The sequence below is a fragment of the Tamandua tetradactyla genome, chromosome 14, assembly GCF_023851605.1.
Source record: "Tamandua tetradactyla isolate mTamTet1 chromosome 14, mTamTet1.pri, whole genome shotgun sequence".
Lineage (NCBI taxonomy): Eukaryota > Metazoa > Chordata > Mammalia > Pilosa > Myrmecophagidae > Tamandua > Tamandua tetradactyla.
Window position 1 is genome coordinate 7,094,567 of NC_135340.1, and position 19,874 is coordinate 7,114,440.

Consider the following 19,874-nt stretch of genomic DNA (forward strand, 5'->3'; position numbering starts at 1 on the left):
GGAGATATTAAATAATCTAGTCTTATTGGCAAAGCCACTTAGGACAAACTCCATTAAGGAAATTTCCAACTACAAGTTTATAATCCCAGCTGTCATCTCTGAGAGAATGAAGGTTTGCAGTTCCCCGGCCAGGGCAGCCCTTTAGGAGCTGCTTAGTAACAGATTTATCAAACTGGTTTCAGGAGACAAAGCTGAAATAATTGACACTAGAAACACCAAGAATGGAGATGCCGCAGCTGCCGGAGAAGATATGGGAAGAAGTCCCACCAGCAGTACATTTTGAAACATAAAACTTTATTAAGTAATAAAAAGGGTTAAAAACATATCTAAATTGAGGTATATAATTTGATTTACCGCAAAAACTGTAAAATTTGTTGTAAGCATAAAGATAATAAATAAAACTATGTCAAACTTTAAATAAAATTATATACAGAAACTCTCATGATATGTATTCAGGGAACTTTTTAAAAACAAGTTTAAAATTTGGGGACTACACTCCCACTGGCCAAAACTGGGACAATTTCAGAAAAAAAAAATAGTAACTGCAATTGAGTGAAAAACTCAAATATGAATAAACCAGTAAGTTCATAATGATACTGAAGAAAAGAAAATTCATGAATCACTTGTAACAGAAGTTAGTGAAAGAATCACACATTTTTAATAGTTTACTTGTACAAGCTATATTTGAGGTATCCCAGTACTTGAGGAGGGGAAGTATGCTGGTTTGTCTGTGATGTGCCCCAGAAAAGACCATGTGCTTTTAATCCATCCCTGGAGGTGCTGACCTGTTGTGGGTGGGACCTTCTGGTTAAGTTATTTCAATTGAGATGTGATCCTTCCCATTCAAAGTGGCTTTTAATTCTTTTACTGGAGTCCTTTATGAGAGGATAAAAGACAGAAAAGAAACAAGATTGCCTAGAAAGAAAAGCCCTGGAGAAGCTAACAGAGGACCCACAGAGGAAGCCACCGGAAACTCAAGCTGAAAGCAAAAAAAAACCAGGACCAAAGGACGAGCAGACACTGGCCATGTGCCTTTCCATGTGAGAGAGGTTTCCCAGATGCCAGCAGCCTGCCTTCAGAGTCCAGGTATCATCCTGTTAGATCCTTAATTGGGACAATTTCATGGCCTGTGGTGGTCAAGTTCAGGTGTCAACTTGGCCAGGTGATGGTACCCAGTTCTGTTGCTGTGGACTTAAATCATCAGCATGTGAAATTCATCTATGGCTGATTGTATCTGCAATTGCCTAGCGGGAGTGCCTTCCTCGATGAGTGACATTTAATTTAATTAGATGGAGGCTTACAAAACAGGTCAGAAGGGAGCTCAACACAGCACAACCCAAGCAGCTCTGCCAGAGCACCTATAGAGTTATAGAGTACTGGCATTTGGAGATGCAGAAAGGATTCACCCCCGGAAAAACCACTGGAACCCAGACACCAGGAGAGAAGGCCAGCAGACACCACCTGTGCCTTCCCCAGAACAGAGAAACGCAGATGAAAGCTAGCTGCCTTTCCTCTGAAGAACTATAAATTTGTAACTAAATAAATCCCCTAATTAAAAGCTGATCCATCTCTGGTATGTTGCATTCTGGCAGCTTTAGCAAGCTGAAACAGGAATCTTCTCTTTATAGAAGTTTTCCAATTAATCAATTATGAAGGAATGACAGGATTACAACATTACCCTAATGAAATGTTGGATCCAGACAATGGCCATCACTAAGGAAAAACACTCAGAACATTCTTGTACCTCCTGGTGTAGGAACGCACTACCGCTTATGAAGCATTCTTATGATCACATTGAACATGAATCTGAACAAGACCATAATTCCAAAAACAAGTTTACACTAAATATAGGAGACAAGGGAGTGTTAAATGACACCAATGTGGTGCAATCCACAAAATTTTAAATATGGGAACCTCGTTTTAAATACTCTGGTCTCTTCAACAAATGAATTGCTACGGGGGAAAAGAGGGACAGGGAAATCATAGGTTTAAGACACACAACAATCCATTTCAAAGGCATGGTCTTTATTTGGATTCTGATGGGAATAAACACACTTCAAAAATATATATTACCATCGATGAGATGTGAATACCATTTGGATATTTGGTAATATTAAAAATTACTATTTTTAAGTGTGATGTTGATACTAGGATTTTATGTTTGTCTTAAGTTGCTACCTTTTAGAGATAAATTTGGAGTTATGAATGGGGACTGGCTTCAAAGTATCCAGTGCTAGGTTCATGGGAGATTGTTGAAAGATGAAACAAGATTGGTGCTGAGATGATAATGGTTAATATTGGGTAATGGTTACTTGAAGAGTTTATTACACTATTCACTCTACTTTTGTATATGTTTGAAATGATTCTTAATGAAATTTTTTTTAAGTTTATTGCTAAAATCACACTATATTTTTATACTATATCCAATTAAGGTTAAGCCAAAAGAAGATAATCAATGAATGAAAGGATCAAAATTTACCTATTTGATTTATATCTAATTATAAAAAGAATTACTCTTCAAGTATTTTTCCCTTACAGAATTTCTAACCCATCATGTTTTTCACTGAAAATATCATATAGTAATGATAACTACCATTTATTGAATGTCATTTATTTAGAATAATAGTAATAACTGCCTATGAAGTGGCTGGTGATGTCTCAGATAACAAAATCAGTGCACAAAGCTCTCCTCTTTACAGTAAGGATTAAATAGATAAGTCACTATATTTGTTTCCCAGGGCTACTAAAACACACCAGGTAACTTAAAACAACAGAAATTTATTGTGTTACAGTTCTAGATGCTAGAAGTCTAAAGTCAAAGTGTTCACAGGGACATGCTCCCTCGGAAACACGTAGCGGAGAATCCTTCCTTGCTTCTTCTAGCTTCTGGGGTTTGCCAGCAATTCCTGCATTCCTTGGCTTGTAGACGCATCACTCCAGTCTCCAGCCCAACTCCAGATGGTCTTCCTCTCCCTGTGTCTCTCCTTCTGTTCTCATAAGGACACCAGTCATTTTGGATTAGGACTTGCTGTAATTCAGTGGACCTTATTTTAGCTTGTATACATCTCTAAGGACCCTATTTCCAAATAACATCACATTCACAAGTAATGGAAGTTGGAACTTCAAAATATCTTTTTGGCGAAGGCAGTTCAACCCATTACAAAGTTTCCCAGGATTATACAACTTCAAAGTAGAAATTTGAACCAGCTATGGCACCAAACTTCAAGCTGTTTCCATTTTTTAGCAAACTAAGACAGACTTACTTTGGTATCACAGAGCTGCCCTTCCATGCTCATTAATGTGCAAAGTGGCAACTTGCTGTAAAGAGAGTCAGCAACTCTGCAGCAACACACAGTACTAAAGAAATTCTAGGCCCTGAATCTGAAAGGCTCCCTGCCACAGAGGCTGTTTTCATGTCTCAGTGTTTGTAGTGGATAATAAGGGAGAGATCACACAAATGGCAGTTAAATAGCCAGTTCAAAGTTGAGCCACTCTCTGTGATTATTTCACCACTTTGAATCCCCAAATCATTTCCCCTGAGCTATAATTAAAAGGGTAGAGGAGTGAATCATCTAAATCTACATTTGAGATGTATGATTTTTATTTATGGTTAGAGATTTGAGTGTAAAGATTTAATGAAGGAATTTAAACTAATTCACAGAGGAAAAGCTCAAATTGGAGCTGTGACTTCCAAAGGCATGACAAAGAAAACTCTTTCCACGGGAGAGCTACAAACAATTCTCCAAGCACCTTTCAGACTCTTCATTTAATTAACAGGAATGATCTCTTCCTTGTAAAAAGACGGAAACTCTGCCATTTCCCCCGTATGTGCTTCTCTACACAACAGGACACACTGGTGCTTCAGGCCAAGACTTTGAAAATAGACCTATGTTAATTTCCAAGGCCTGGCGGGTTGATTTGCAGGAGAAATGCAGTTACCAGACCATCTCCAAAGGGCCAAACCATTGACAGGAAACATCAACACCCAGGAGACTCAGGATTGAAAAGTCAGAACATGGGCCATGTTAGAGGTTCTAATGTCAGAGGCAAATTTGCTGTCAGAAAATGACTCAGCGTAGTAATGAATTGCAGGAAATGATCAAGTGAACTTGATTTAATAGAGAGATAAATGGGATATTTGTTCATCTTTCTGCTCTATTTCCTTTTCTCCCTATCTTTCTTTCTTTAGCCTTTAACCCTTTAATTAATTCCTGCATCTTCTTACTAATTCTCTGACAGAGCTATTATAATTTCTTTTTTAAAGAATTTACAATTTCTGGTTTCGGCAAATCTTGATTTTTGACTGCATCTTTGCCAGAATACTCTGTGCATTATTTTTTATTTCTCTGAGTCTTCTGTCCCCAGTCTTTATTGCTGCAACATGAGGATTGAGGACTAAACAGAAATGGGAAAAAATACGCCCTCTGCAATAAAAAATTGTCAGACTGGCCATCTCTATCACCATCCCAGTAAAGTAATTTTTGTTTCCAATTTCTTCCTAAAACGCTCCCAGGCACTTTGAGCCAGAATAAAGTGTGGCATACCAGGATGAGAACACATTAGAACAAAAAGCACTTAGGCAGACTGATGTGTCTGGAGATGTTGTCACAGCTGGTAAACTAAGGGACTAGAACTCCCGGGACTTCTAGGCACAGCTTGACCAGGAAGCTGTAGTATACCAAGTATACTGAACGCAGGCTTCATTTCCTCTGCCCAGCCTTTTCTCTAGCCAAATTCACTGCCCTATTCTTTCTACAAAAGTTATCACTCTTAAGCGGCTGAGCTAAGTCTTAGTACACAAACCATTAATTTTTTTAATATCAAGTTCTTTGATCATTCTGAAACGGTTACCTGGGTTGCACGGGCTTTCTCTAACTTAGAGACGAATAGGATGCTTCTCATCTACTTTCTCTTTTTCTAATTCTATATTTAATATCACCTAGAATTTGAATAAAATTCTAAGGAATTTTATTAAGGGATGCATGAGACAGAAGCAGAAAAGGAACACTCCATTTCCTGACAAAACACCAAGTATCCAAAACTGAGTAGCTTAGACTTAAGATATAATAAGCATAGCAGAAGGGCACCTCTTCAAACTATTTTCTAAGAAGTTCATTCTGGTTCTTTCTCCCTCTCTCTCTTTCTGTGGTGTGATGGCTTCTAAGCATACAGGGAGATCTACCCCAAAACCTTCCCTTCACTCTGCATGTAAAATTTGGGGGAGTAGAAGCACGAGCATGGACTAAAATCTGTGCTCGCATCGGACTCTAATTCACTTCAGATCTCTTTGGTACATTTTTATGTAGTTGAAACCTTTTGTTGCAACTTGAATGTAGTTGAAACCTTGTGTCTTTCATTGATCAATTGTGTAGTAGGTTTATATTTTGGTGTGGTAGGGGACAATCTAGCATGTGTGTGGCCTTTCCCGGGAACCCACAAATCTGTCCTGTCCTCAGGTCCAGGTCTTTCCATCAGAGCCTGTGTGAGTTACACTTTTGCTAGCAAACCTGACACCTGTATCAGAATAGGTTGTTGACATTTCCTTCATTGCCTCTCCTTCTAACCAAGAGTCAGCCACGTAATACCCCCAGTTATTAGAAAGGGGTCAATATAGCTCTTCAAGAATAGACCCCATTCAGTCTGACAAGTATATTACACTCCTGAAATTCATCTAGAAACTAGGAGTTAGAATGGACCACATCTATAAATGAGTAACATAACTATACCAACTTTGGCTGGATAAACTATAGCACTATTGATTTTCACATACAAGTTTCTAACAGATTTTTATTTTAAACTTAAACCTGTCCATGATTTAAAATTTTTTTTTTTAGTTTTTAAAGTCAGTTAAAAGTCCACCCTATGTCTCTATGTTATTTTTAGACTCCCCATTAATTGAAGTTATGCAAATTTTACATTAATTTATTCTACAAAACGATAAAGCTCTCATTTCTTTAAAAATCCTTTCCATATTGAAAACAACTGTATATTTATGTATTCCTACTTTCATTGCCTCTGTCAAGATTTTACTATGAACTTTTAAAGCGTAATTTAAATTACAAATACAGCCCATGTATTGAGACACAAAGTGATCAAACAAATCCAATACACCATTGCAATAGTTTGATTTGCAATGTAGGTTAATAAATGATCAAAAATCATTACTGACTACAGGGCTATTTTCCAAAGAATTATGAAAAAACTGAGCCTTTGCATCTTCAGAAATTTGATAATAAGAAATTGATTTTTTCCAAGAATCATCATTTCCTTTCACTTAAATACATCTATCCACAAAAGGCAAAATAGCAGATTAGCCCATGGTTGCACTTCAGGCTTTGCTGCAAAAGTGAAAAGAATTTCAAGTAGTAAATGTCATGTCCCATGTTCTAAAGCATTATGAAATTAAATGGGAACGCCACACAACATGTTTTTATGCAATATTTCACTTCCCCTCTCACTCAGAATAAAACCCAACATCCTTACGATGGTCTACAAGGCTTTAATGATCATTCTCCCACTCCTACCCAAGTATCCCATGTCGCCAACCACTCTTCCAACTGCCCACTCTTCTCTTGCCAGTCCTGCCTCCTTGCTATTCCTTCCACACCAAAGCACATCCTGCCTCAGGGACTTTGCACTTACTGTACCCTATGCCAGAAATGCTCTTCTCTCAGGTAGCCACAGGAATCATTCTAACAGTTCATTCAGCTGCCCACTCATTATTATTTCAGAAAAGTCAGGCATTCTATCTAAAATAGCACCCTCCCATCTCCTGGTCAATTATTCCTTATCACTTTTTCCTAAACATAGTTGACACTCAAATATAGGAAAGGTCTGAATGAGTGCTATAATAAATACTTGTGACAAAGGTATACGACTCTTCCTCAGTGTCAGGGATATCTTTACCCAACCCTTGACGTGGAACAGGAAGGATAAGTGAGAACTCACCAGGCACAAAACGGCATGCAGTGATATAAAATGGTCAGGGGTCCAAGAAACTGAAACACAGAGTCAAAGGGGGTGAGCAGTTGGAGAGATGATCTTATCCAATTTACAAAAGAATTTAGACACTAGGAAACAATAGGGAGTTTTTAATCCTGGAAGAGAGCATAATCTGATTTGGAGCATTATCAGGGCTTCTGGAAATGTCTTACAGATAACAGCATGGAAGACATATCTTAGGGACTCCAGGAAACAATTTAGTAGATGAGCCTAATAGGTTAGACATGACAGGAGTTTGAACTCAGCTGTATAATATTGAATAGTAAAAAGGGGGTGGATATTGCTCATAAAGAATTCAGCAGTGATTACTATTTTATATAAATGACAGTTTTAGTCAAAATTTATCATTTCAGAATAAAATTTTCTTTCTTTATATTAATATGACATGTTGAGCTGCTGCACTCTAAAACAAAGAAGAAAAGAAATAAATACTGAAAAATATCCAATTTATTGGGATGATTTACTACAGTCCCTAAGACCCAGCAGATGGAATGTGATAGCCTCACTAGGTGCTGTTTGAAATTGCAACCACTGAAATACACACTAAAAAATATTTCTAGAGCTTTCAGGTTCCCATGAGACAAATGCATTTGAAAGGCTTGCGGGGTTATACATGGAAAATAATTGTAAGCAGTATATAGGGAATCTGATGAGTAGGAAAGGCTATTCACAGCAAGATTAATACACAGCATTAAACTTAAATCAATAAAATTCTCTCTGGACTCAAGCACTATCTGGTTTTCACTTGGGTGGTAAAACTAAATGATGAAACAAACTATTCCATCACTTTGCCAGATAGTGATACAGAATTATAGTCCAAGGATGGAATTTTAAGCTACTAGAAGCTTTTTTCATGCTCAAAAAAAAGCTACAGATCTAATAGGATTTTACCCAAATACACTATTTTATATAGAGAAAAGAAAAGGGATCCGTTTTTTGACATATTGTCTGCTATGCTGACCACTGCTCTGTTTATGGATTTAAAGAACACACTGACAGTATATACCAGGTATTAATATAGTGCCTCTCAGCCCCAAATCTGCCCTGGCTTGCCCTGCATGGGATATATTTCTCCTTTTCCACCTAGCTCGATGCTAGGCACAGCCAATCAAGAGTCCTAGAGAGACACTGCCAGGCTAGAGATGGGAGAGAGACTTTATTTCTCCAAGTATACTTTTCTTCAAGCTCAAGATGTGGCGAGTGTTTCTTTGTTAACCACATCCCTCCTAGGAGGCCTGAATCTCAGCCTGTAGGGATCCTCCTTTACGTTTATAAGATCCTTCCTTGTTTACTTTTCCCTCAGCCCTTGGGGTAGGGGCCACTTTCTATGGATGTATCTTTGTACATTTTAGAGTTCTATTTAACCCTCTTTTGTAATTAAACTTTTACCCCATTAAAATGGCTTTATATCAAAGTTTCCCCATTCAGATTACTGGTGTGATTTCTGCCTCCTGACTGGACCGTCCGATAGGTTACATATTTGGCAATATACCAAATTCTGTATTTATGCATTCTTGTTCAGCATCACAGGCAGTTAGGAGACTAAAACACACAACAGATCTTAAAAGTATGTGATAAGTCAGCTAGTCCAACAAAATCATTTCACACTTGAAGAATGTAAGGGATAGCCATAAGTGTGATTTTCCAAAAGCTGCTTCAGTAATTGTCGGGCCAAAACTATGAGCTAATTCTCTCAAGTACATTGTTCTTTCCAGGATATCTCATAACCTCTTGATACTCAGGCCTGTCCCAAAGACATGCAAAGAGAGACTTGGCTCACAGCACCAGGATCACATTGCCCAATTCCCACAAAGCATTTTACTATTGAGGCTTTTATTTGCCAGTTCTATGCATTATCTACCCTTAGTTGGCACATTGTTCATGGACATATAGTCTCATCATCCAGGATAGAGAACAATTAGCCAACATGTGCTACCAACATCATAGTAGCACATTAGAATCACTGGAGGAGATTTTTTTTCCTTCAAGATGTATGTCTTATTTTAAATATTTTTAATATTTTTATTGAGAAATCTTCACATACACACAGTCCAGCCACAATTTACAATCAATGGCTCACAATATCATCACACAGCTCTATATTCATCACCATGATCATTTTTAGAACATTTGCATCATTCCAGAAAAAGAATTAAAAAGCAAAAAAAAAAGAACTCATACATCCCATACCGCTTACCCCCTCCCTCTCACTGACCACTAGTATGTCAATCTACCAAAATTTTTTACCCCATCTCCCCCCCTATAATTTATCTATTTAGTTTTCCTTATTCTTTTACTCATCTGCTCATATCCTGGATAAAAGGAGCACCAGACACAGGTTTTCACAGTCACAAAGTCACACTGAAAAAGTTATATAGTTGTTTGATCTTCTTCAAAAATCAAGGCTACTGAGATAGAGTTCAAGAGTTTAGGTACTTCCCTCCAGCCACTCCAATGCCCCATAAACTAAAAAGGGATATCTATATAATGCATAAGGATAACCACCAGGATAACCTCTTAACTCGTTTGAAATCTCTCAGCCACTGAAACTGCATTTTGTTTCATTTCTCTCTTCCCTGTTTTGGTCAAGAAGGCTTTCTCAATCCCATGATGCCAGGTCCTGGCTCATCCTGGGAGTCATGTCACTGTAGGTGGGAGGGCAGTGAGTTCACTTGCCAAGTTGGCTTAGAGAGAGAGGCCACATCTGAGCAACAAAAGAGGTTCTCTGGGGGTGACTCTTAGGCATAATTATAAATAGGCTTAGCTTCTCCTTTGCAAGATTAGGTTTCATAGGGGCAAACCCCAAGATCAAGGGCTCAGCCTATTGAACTGCTTCTTCCCACTCCTTGTGAAAATATCAGGAATTCCCCAGATGGGGAAGTTGAATATTTCCTCCTTTCCCCCAGTCCCCCAAGGGGATTTTGCAAATACTTTTTTATTCTCTTCCCAAATTACTCTGGCATATATCCATTCAGGGAGGTTTTAAATATACTAATGACCAATTAAATCAGAATCTCATCTGAGATAGAATCTGGGCATCAAGATTTTTAAAATCTTCCCAGATGATTCCAGTGTACATCCAGGGCTGAGAACAAGTGTACTAGATCATCTTTTGTTTCTAAGAAAAGCTAAAACTGAGGTAGGAAGTGACTAGCCTAGTGAAACTTTGACTGGGAAGCATTAACCCCGGGCCTCTTTCAACTACAGCCAGCAATGAAGGAAATAGGAATGAGCAGTGGAACATACCTGCTGGAAAGATACAAATGTTGAGCTGTTTCTGTGATAGGGCTTCTTGTGACAGTGCACACTCACTTTGATATAAGAAACCTTTTAATCCAGAAGAGTAGTGGCTAACAACCAAGGCAGTTAGAGGAAGAGTCCAATTTCAGTCAACTTCAGTTGTTGGGCTGTAAAACCAGAGAGAAATTCAAGTAATGAGATGGAAGGGTGATAAATAAGCACAGTCTCACTAATAAAACTTAATTCATGCAAATTATAATTTTGTAATAAAGCTTTATTTTAAATATATAGCTGTATTAACTTGATGATGAAGAAGAGTTTTCTAAAGCATGCTGCCAAAGTTAGAAAAAGATGTATATATTGTTACATTTTTATTTGACTACCCTCAAAAGAAGTAAGACAATAAAAAGAAAAATCAAGAAAAATTTACAAAAATAATTGTCAAAAAAGATATCTGTTCATAAGTGGCAGAGAAATGGTTAATGTATCTAGTATATCAGTGTCTCTTACAAATCAATAAGAAAGATACAAATATCACATTAGGAAAATTACAAAGAATATAAGGTAATTCCAAAAATATAAATGCAAACAGTCGATAAAAGATGTCCAAATCCACTGGTAATGAAAATATTAATTCCACAGAGATTGAAAATATGCTTACCATAGATCTGTTGTGGTGGGTGTGGAGAAATGGACACTCCCAAATGGATGCATAAGAATATTTTCATTGATGTTGAAAAGAATAGGAACAGTCTAAAACTAATTCAAATGAAAAGGGACACTTATAGAAAGAAGCTGAAATTTCAAAAAAGTCAAGTACTAGCAATAAGTACAGCTGGACCAGGCTCATGGAAACAGTAACTAGTATCTAGAAAGTTGTCAGAACTAAGGCAGCAGTTTTTTCCAATCCTCTCCCAAGAGCCCGATCATCCATCCCCATGACCTGGCTCTGAGTCCCCCTTATTATTCTGCTCTCCTTTTCCTTTCTCCATGGCACGTTTACTTTCCAATATACCATATTACTCATAGACATCTATCGTTTATTGTTTCTCTCCTCTAGCACGGTAACTCCACGAAGGCAGAGACATTTATTTCACGCACAGGTGTGTCTCAAGTAGCTAGAGCAGTGAACAGCATTTAGCTGGTCCTCTGTATACCAGCTCCAATTTTTCTTTCCATAGATAAGCTGTTTGTTCTTATTCTTAATCATCAACTTGCACATGGTTAAATATGGCCACCCCAGCCTCAAACTCAAACTATCATTGACCAGCATATTTTATTAGTTTCACATTTCCAAATTGATAAACAAGAAATCTAATTGCTACTACTCAACTAATCCCTGTGCTAAGACTCAAGTTGGGAAACTCCTTAGATGAATCCCTTTTTGTTAGGGGAGGGACGGGGCAATGCCCTGTTTTCTGCTGCCCAATTAAGAAATTCAAAAGGAGATATGGGTGGATCAGGAAATATCTTGCATCACTAAAGGTGACTGTTCATTGTAGCATTATTTTCAGTAGTGGAAAACTTGGGAAGGGTGTATACCAAAATATCACAGTGGTTAGCTTTGGGTAATGGGAGTATGAGACAGTTATATTTTCTTTCTTATGCTTTTTTGTATTTTCTGAATTTTTTTTTACAAATAAATATGTCAATTTTATTATAACAATAGAATAAAGCATTTACGTTTTATAGGAGGAAATAGAAGAAGAAAGATTGAAACCTATTACCAAAAGAACTCAGTCACAGATTAAGTCATCCCTAGGCATAGAGATATATAGATATGTATTTTCTATATATCATTTATATCAGATATAAGTATGCACAAATGCATAAGATATATATATACATAACTAAAATGACAATAATATTGGGGAACTTATTAATTGGATCACCGAAATTAAAGTTTTCTGGAAAATACTATCAAAAGTGTTTTCCTTTGGTTTCCAAACCAAAAAAAAAAGTAAAGAATCTATTTTTTCTAACAAAGGACATCAGCCTGGGTCATATTTTATGCTAGATGAAACCATCTTGGGAATCATAAAGCATGATGCAAACTAACTAAAATGTAAGTAATATGTCCTGAATGTCCAAAACCCCAAATTGATCTTTTAATCATTTCATCTTCTCTCTTCCCATCTCAATTGAGCAGAGGATGAAATGAAGAGCGGGGGGCAGCACATGGGAGATCCACAAAAGTATGGCACAAATGAAAATATGTTTTAGAAATATTATCTGACCAAAGTTGTGCAGGACACATGAAGAAGAAAAGAGGTAAGTATTCAGACTCATTGGACCAAAGTCCTGATCTCTTAAAACCAGACACAATCAGGAAGGACTCATCTCACAGTCTCTCTCTAGAGTTATGTTTCTAAAATATTCTTTCAGATAATGTCTCTAGAGAGTAGAGAAGAGGACCCCTTTTGAGCTAGTATGTGCTCGCTTAAGAGATGCTTATGGCAGTGTGATGGTGGCTCAGTGGCAGAGTTCCTGCCTGCCATGCTGGAGACCCGAGTTCGATTCCCAGTGACTGCCCATGCAAAAAACACAATGTTTTTCATGAATTTTTTTATCTAAAAAAAAAAGAGAGAGAGATGTTTGACCACTACTTCCTAGATTTCCCAGGCATGAGCAAATTTCAAAGGCATCTCTGTGACTGAAGCATTGTACCCAGAAAGGAGATATGTGGTTAAACACTAAATATAAAACTAATCTAACCATAATGTTTCTTTAATGATTCAGAGGATCTTCAAAATGTAGCAATAACTACAACTCATTATTAAAAAAATCAACTACCACTGCATGTGTGATTTACAGAAATTCTATTGCAAACGTCTGGTAAAGACAATTTTGATATACAACTATACACTGAAAATGCTTTAGTGAGTTTCCTCTTTTCATCATTCCTCCTTTTTCTTCAATCAAAAATAAATTCTTACTTGGAATATAAGTCATCCTAGGCAAGTAAAATAATACTAAAAAAAGTAACAACACTTTCCAAATCTAGGACACATGCTGCTTTTAAATATATTTGGTCATAAATAAATATACCAAGCATATTAATAAATGCCCCTTTGGAAAGCTCTTCACTCCCAAAGACTTTAAATCACTGCTCAGAAAATAAAAGACTATTGGGAATTTGAAAAGTAAGCATAGTTCAGCACTCTCCAAGTTGTTCTGCATTTTTTCAAGGTTAGCTGTTCTTATAAAATATATATAAATATGCATAACTTGTCTCTGAGTCAGGCTCATTTCAATGCCCTGAAGCAAAAGGAAATAGGAAAGTCATAAGAGAATTTCAGATACCAGAGTCTGAATGAAAGCTGAATACTATCTATAAACGTGTGCCATTAAGTGGTTTTTTAATGTGTGGACTGCATTTATATCTGGCTGAAAGGCATTTATACCTGACTGCAAGGTTTTAAGCAGCCTGAACATGCTATTTACAGCAGACATTGTGGCTAATCTACTTATATGCAAAAGCTGAATCTCATTGGCTCCACAGTGCTTGAAGAAATAGCATTTTTATGTGGAAGACTAAACAAAATATAAGCCTGCTCTTTCCAAGCATTTATAGGACGGAATTCAATTGGCTGTTATCTAGGATGAATTTTTCTTTACAAATCTACTTTTATGTCCATGACAATATTCAGTCTCCCCAACAAAAGTATCATACTTTTTAAAGATATATATATATAAACCAATTACCATATGAAAGGGCTCATCCTATTCAGAAAAGAAGTGGGTTCATTAATTTATATAATTTTTTCCTCTAATATCAGTGTTTTGCTACTATTAAATTAGCAGTCATTAGGTATAAAACCAAGACGTTGACTTTCTCCATATTTTAATAAACTAAATTATGTCATTACATATTATTTTTAAACTAAGCTTCCTAAACTACTGAGAAAAAAAGAAAAGGGAGAGAGAGAAAAAAAAAAAAACTCTTATGGAAACTCTGACTATGACCTGAAAAATATGCCAGATTCAGAGACTCTTACCATACAGAATAAAACAAAGACATTATATGCCACACTGAATCCATCAAGTGCCGAGACACCAATTCCCATTTTTGTTTAAAGTACTACTGATATCCATGATATCAATGCAACATGCAGTCCAGTAAATAGTATACTAACAGAATAATTATCTGAATGCATGTAGGTCATTGCAGAGCAATTTCCACGTCAACGAACACAACAAAAGCAGGCTTCTGGTAGTTTAATATATTATCCAATTACTCTCAGAATTCATCTATATATTCGTGTGGCAATTCCAGAATACAGCCTAAATGTCATATGTCCAAAGTACGCATCGCTTCCCTTTTTTCATCGCGTTAGGTCATCTCCTACATCGTAACCTACATGTAATAGAACATGGAGAACTTTCAGCTACTAACTTCAAATCAGAGGCCACATGGCAGCCATGGATATTTTTCCAGAATAACGAAGTATGATAACCCAATTTCAGCCCATTATTCCCCTCTACATGTATCCATTATAAAAGTATATCCCAAGTTTTAGCTGAACCAGATGCTTTCATACTAATTAAATCAAACAAATATTCTATATATTATGTCCTATGCTAGGATCTATGAGAAGTCAACGATGAAACACAATCTCTAAAATCTAAAGTGTGAGGCTGGAGGATACTCAACCAGAAGAAAATGTAATTAAAGGATTCAGCTTAATTTATTTTTGGTGAACAATGACATAACAACCTGAAGAAATCACAGTCTTGTGATTCTTTTTAAATAGCATCACTTTATTATATTTCCATTTATAAATTAAAGAGATATTTACCAAATAAAAAGTGGAGAAAAATAGTCATTGTGATTATCTGCTAAACTAGATAACTATTTCAAAGCTCTGTTATTTAGAAGTGAAACGAAGACCCACTTCACTACCAGTCAGTAACACATTGAGTCTGTCTGAAGGAGATTTTTCAGTCCAAATAAAAAGTCTCTGATATCTTTGTCTTAAGAATGAACTATATACTTGAACCATAGTACATATGCAGTGAGTTCTAGTAATCAGAATTTATCCTAGTTAAAACACCTACATCAGATATGAATATTAATTGAGACTTTGCCCCATAGGCTCTGGAAATTTTACAAATAAAAATTTTGCAAAATCCAAAGGAAAAATAAGGGGCAAAGTTCTGTTAGCCTCTCTACATCATGATTTTCTCAACAGAGCAAGGAATGTTAGACATATTTGTCTTGTGCACTTCCACTGAAAGATCTCTGTATTCAGTGGGATGCTGACACAGACAAAAGCACTATACCTTTCAATTTAATGCAATCAGGAAAAAAATAATACCTCCTCAGTAATTACATTTCCCATTGTGTCCCATCAAAAATATTCAGCTATATATACAGCCATATATATAGCTATATCCTCTACCTGTAACAGTGAATAATAATGACTGCTATTCCTTGGCACTCATAAAGTATTTGTCTATTAGAGTTTGGCCATATGAAACAGAACTATTTCTTCTGTGTAATTTGCCATCGATGCCAGTTGTACCAGATGACTGAGATTCTAGGAATACCAGTCTTTCCTCAAGCACATTATTAAAACAGTGTCCAAAGAAATGAATTACCCAAGAGTATTAATAGAATAAGAAAACTCCGCCAACAAATATGGCTATTCCATATCTATGAATTGGCTATCTGCCTAGATCGCTAGCCATTCCTAAAAATGCTGAATTTTTCTTCCTTATAAATATTACATGTTCCAATTTCAGTAGAAAAAAAAAAAAGAAAGAAGCCACAGATAACTTTGAGTACAGAGTTGAGCAATTACACTAAACTTGAGTACTTCTCCATTCTTGGAAACGAACGTAAAATTTGAAGAGAGAAAGAAATGGAAACTAACCATAATGAATTGCTTCTATTCTTCAGGAAGCATTATTAAATCTGAAGTTGGATTTTCCTCATCTTCTCTTGCACAGGAACTTTCATTTTATTTTTGTTAAAGAAAGTAGATTATTTCATACCAGGGCAGAAAATAGTTATTTTTTTCTACTTTTGTTAAAGAGACATCCAGTTGACCTTGTCTGGGGCAGATGCTACAGACTGATGAGACAATTTCTTGATACAGACAGTATCAAAGTGCATTAGCTGTTAAATTATTTTTCATATACATTTAAAGCACATGGGCAAAAGATTCTTATTCAGTCTTTCCTAATGGTGACTGTTAGACTACAAGTTATATTATTTACATCAGTAATGTTGATTCTGAACATTGAACATGTGGCCAGAGGCCCCCTCTTCCAAAGATATCATCAGGCTTAACAATTACAATTAACAGCTAATAAGAAATTTTTCTAGTTTCGCATGATGCTGAAGTGGCATCTTAATAATGAAAAAATTTCTTCGCTGAGCCAAAGGAAGGAAGATATGAATTACAAGTCAATTTTTTATTTCAAGCTCAAACTTAACATCAGTAAAATCAAACCTAACTAACTAGCGAATAGAGTACAAAACAAGAAAACACTATTTAGGTTACCAAGGAAGGGCTAAATAACCACTAAATAAGAATTTAACAAATCCATTCCTACCAGAAAAGCAAATTCTTGTTTTAGTAAAAAAAGCCAAAAAATAAACATTTTAAACTCACAAAATTATAGTTGATTTTTTGAATTTGTAAAATCTTTACATTAAAGTATATTGACAGGCAAATAGCATCCTTTCTTGTCTATGTATAAAACAAATTAATTTTCAACACATTATTTTATGATCATTAATATAAATTAAAGAAACCCAGCTAGGGTGTATGATTGATTTTAAAAATTAAAATTAGAAAAACACTTAAATTTTATTTCATTAAAAAAATTTGTATAAAAGCAGATTCCATCATAAAGGAAATCATCCAATATGTTATTTCCTTAATCATTTCAAATTAAGAAATTGAACTCATAAGAAAAGGTAAATATAATCTGGATTTGAAAATAAGTTTATTCATCACAAAGTAATAAACCAGTTTTGACAATTCCAATCATTTTTGGCTTTTCATAATTCTAACTAACAACGCTGGAACATAACTAATCTATGATAGAACAATAATAATAATTACATTATCCAAGAGCTTACTTTCAAAAATTAACTAAAGCATTATCATAGTGCTATAGTATTATCCTATCAAAGGTGATCATAAAAAAGTTCTTATACTTCGAACTTTGTGAATGCATTGTGATTTGGATTTCCTCTGATAAAAATAAAATTTGCCCAAAGGCATGCTTAATCTAGAACATGAAATGTCTCCAAGTTGAACAACTATAGGGTAAGTCAAAAATAAAATAACTCAAGATAGAGTGTAGCCTACTTTCTTCCTTACAGTAAAGAGTGGGAAAAATGTAATTACTAATCTGTTCCAACTCTGAGGTTTTATCTTTAATCCAATGGAAGTTAAAAGGCAACAGATCAAAACTATATGCCTGTGGTGAAAAATGTTGCTACGGAAAACCATCTGGTTTCACATCCATAAATTTAAAGCTTAGCTTTTATTCTTTTCTCTCTTTTTTGATTCTCTAAGACTTGCTATACCAAAGACTTACAAGTACTATTTCACTGCAGTGACTTTTGAAAATCATATATAATAGATACTCATATAAAAAAGCATTGATCTTATAATTAAGCAAATAATCATTTGAAGGACAGACTTTGCTCTGTACAAATAAGAAAAAAAGAAGAGGAAAGATTAAGATAAAAACAGACAGATAAACATAAAAGAAAAGAAAAACTTAGAAAAGAAATGCTTGAAACTTTCTCCCATCCTGTCTTTCTTTCTTTATCAGCCGTTTATCACCCAAGTATGGCCTGAATTCCCTAACACAGGATGACTGGCCATCTCCTCAATGTGCTTTCCCGCCTCTGCACCTCACCCTGTCTCTGTCAATTTAATTGCCATCCATTCTTAGACTGAGCACAAATCCCATTTCACTAATCCTAACAACTCCACTGAGCCCTAAACACACACTCACCCAGAGTTCTCTCTTCTCCTAAATCTTTACACTTTTACCTTTGTCATAGGAACCTTTAATGTGCTCTGGTATGTATTATATTTTATATATTTATCATATCGTGTACCTAATAAGTACAATCTCCTAGAAGGCAAGGATCACTATTATAGTAATTTTTGTAGTGTGTGTTTTGTGTTCTCTCTATAGCTTTCCCATCTGGACCCACTGCATTAGAAAGGCTTTGAAACCTGAGGCATTTTCTTTAAAACAACAACTCTTTTCCCTTCTCTACCCTCAGGTATCACCAGCAAGCGCTTTATTAATAATGTGATGTGAATGCAATCATCCCTTTCTAGACAAAATCTTGTGACAGCTTTTTTGCAAATATTTCTCCATAACTTAATAGTAATTTTAGTCATTGTAGAGATTCAGGGGGATGAAGTAAGTGGGAAGGATGCCTAGCCTCAACAAGAATCACTATTCCCATCACTGTTTCTACTTACCGTGAAATCTGAATGTACGTTAGATAAATGAGTGGCTGTATTAGTTAGGGTTCTCTAGAGAAACAGAATCAATAGGGAACACTTGCAAATATAAAATTTATAAAAGTGTCTCATGTGACCTCGGGAACGCGACAATGACAGCAGGCAAGAATTGGGAGGGGAGGTATTGAACTAAAAGAACTCTTTTCAAAAACCGACTTTGCTCCAGAAAAAGCACTAGAAATTTTAGAACTGATATTGATCAAACTTAATTGTGGTTGCATCTGGTACACTGGGTAGCAAAGTACTTTTGGGTGGATATGTCACTACATGGGAATAGCCAGGAATGGGGCAGTCCCCAGTACCAGATGAGTAGTTCCCTTTTGTAAAGACTTCAAGGAAAAAATTTATTGTTCACTGTGTTAGTTAGATTCAGTTGTCAACTTGGCCAGGTGAGCATACCTAGTCTTGTTGCTGCGGACATAAGCCAATGGTACGTGAACCTCATCTGATGCCAATTACATCTGCAGTCAGCTAGGAGGCGTGTCTGCTGCAATGAGCGATGTTTGACTTAATTGGCTGGTGCTTAAATGAGAGAACGCAACATAGCACAGCCTAGCAGCTTGGCATTCCTCATCTCAGCACTTGCAGCTCAGTCCAGGCCCTTGGAGATGGAGAAAGAAGTCACCCCGGGGAAAGTTGTTGGAACCCAGGGGCCTGGAGAGAAGACCAGCAGAGACCATCCTGTGCCTTCCACGTAAGAAAGAACCTCAGTGGAAAGTTAGCTGCCTTTCCTCTGAAGAACCAACAAAATAAATCCCCTTTTATTAAAAGCCAATCCATCTCTGGTGTGTTGCATTCCGGCAGCTAGCAAATCAGAACATTCACTTAAGCTACAAAATCCTTGAAGACTAAATCTATGTCTTTACTGCTTATTTCCAGAATCCAGAAGACTATCTGGTATGTTTTAGACCAAGGAACAATTATTGGATAACTAATGAATGATCAATTAGGGCTATTGGATCACATTCCCTAGATATGATCCCTAAGCCCCTAGCACTAATAACAAATATCTAGGTTCATGTTTTTTTTGTTTGTTTGTTTTTGTGGGGTTTTTTGGCATGGGCAGTCACTGGGAACTGAACCCGGTATGTCATAGCAGGTGAGAATTCTGCCACTGAGCCACCA

The 19,874-nt window shown here is 36.2% G+C and overlaps 1 long non-coding RNA gene across 8 annotated transcripts in view; it reads right to left on the reverse strand.

Moving 5' to 3' along the window:
* Positions 1-19,874, reverse strand: part of LOC143654789 (uncharacterized) — a 153,936-nt gene that overhangs the window by 43,303 nt on the left and 90,759 nt on the right. For 7 of the 8 annotated variants that reach the window (XR_013161957.1, XR_013161960.1, XR_013161953.1 and 4 more), the window contains one exon: positions 10,249-10,409. This is a non-coding gene — a long non-coding RNA (uncharacterized LOC143654789). Of the gene's footprint in view, positions 1-6,948; positions 6,999-10,248; positions 10,410-19,874 lie in introns of those variants that run through there. The other variant, XR_013161954.1, reaches the window with a different exon arrangement.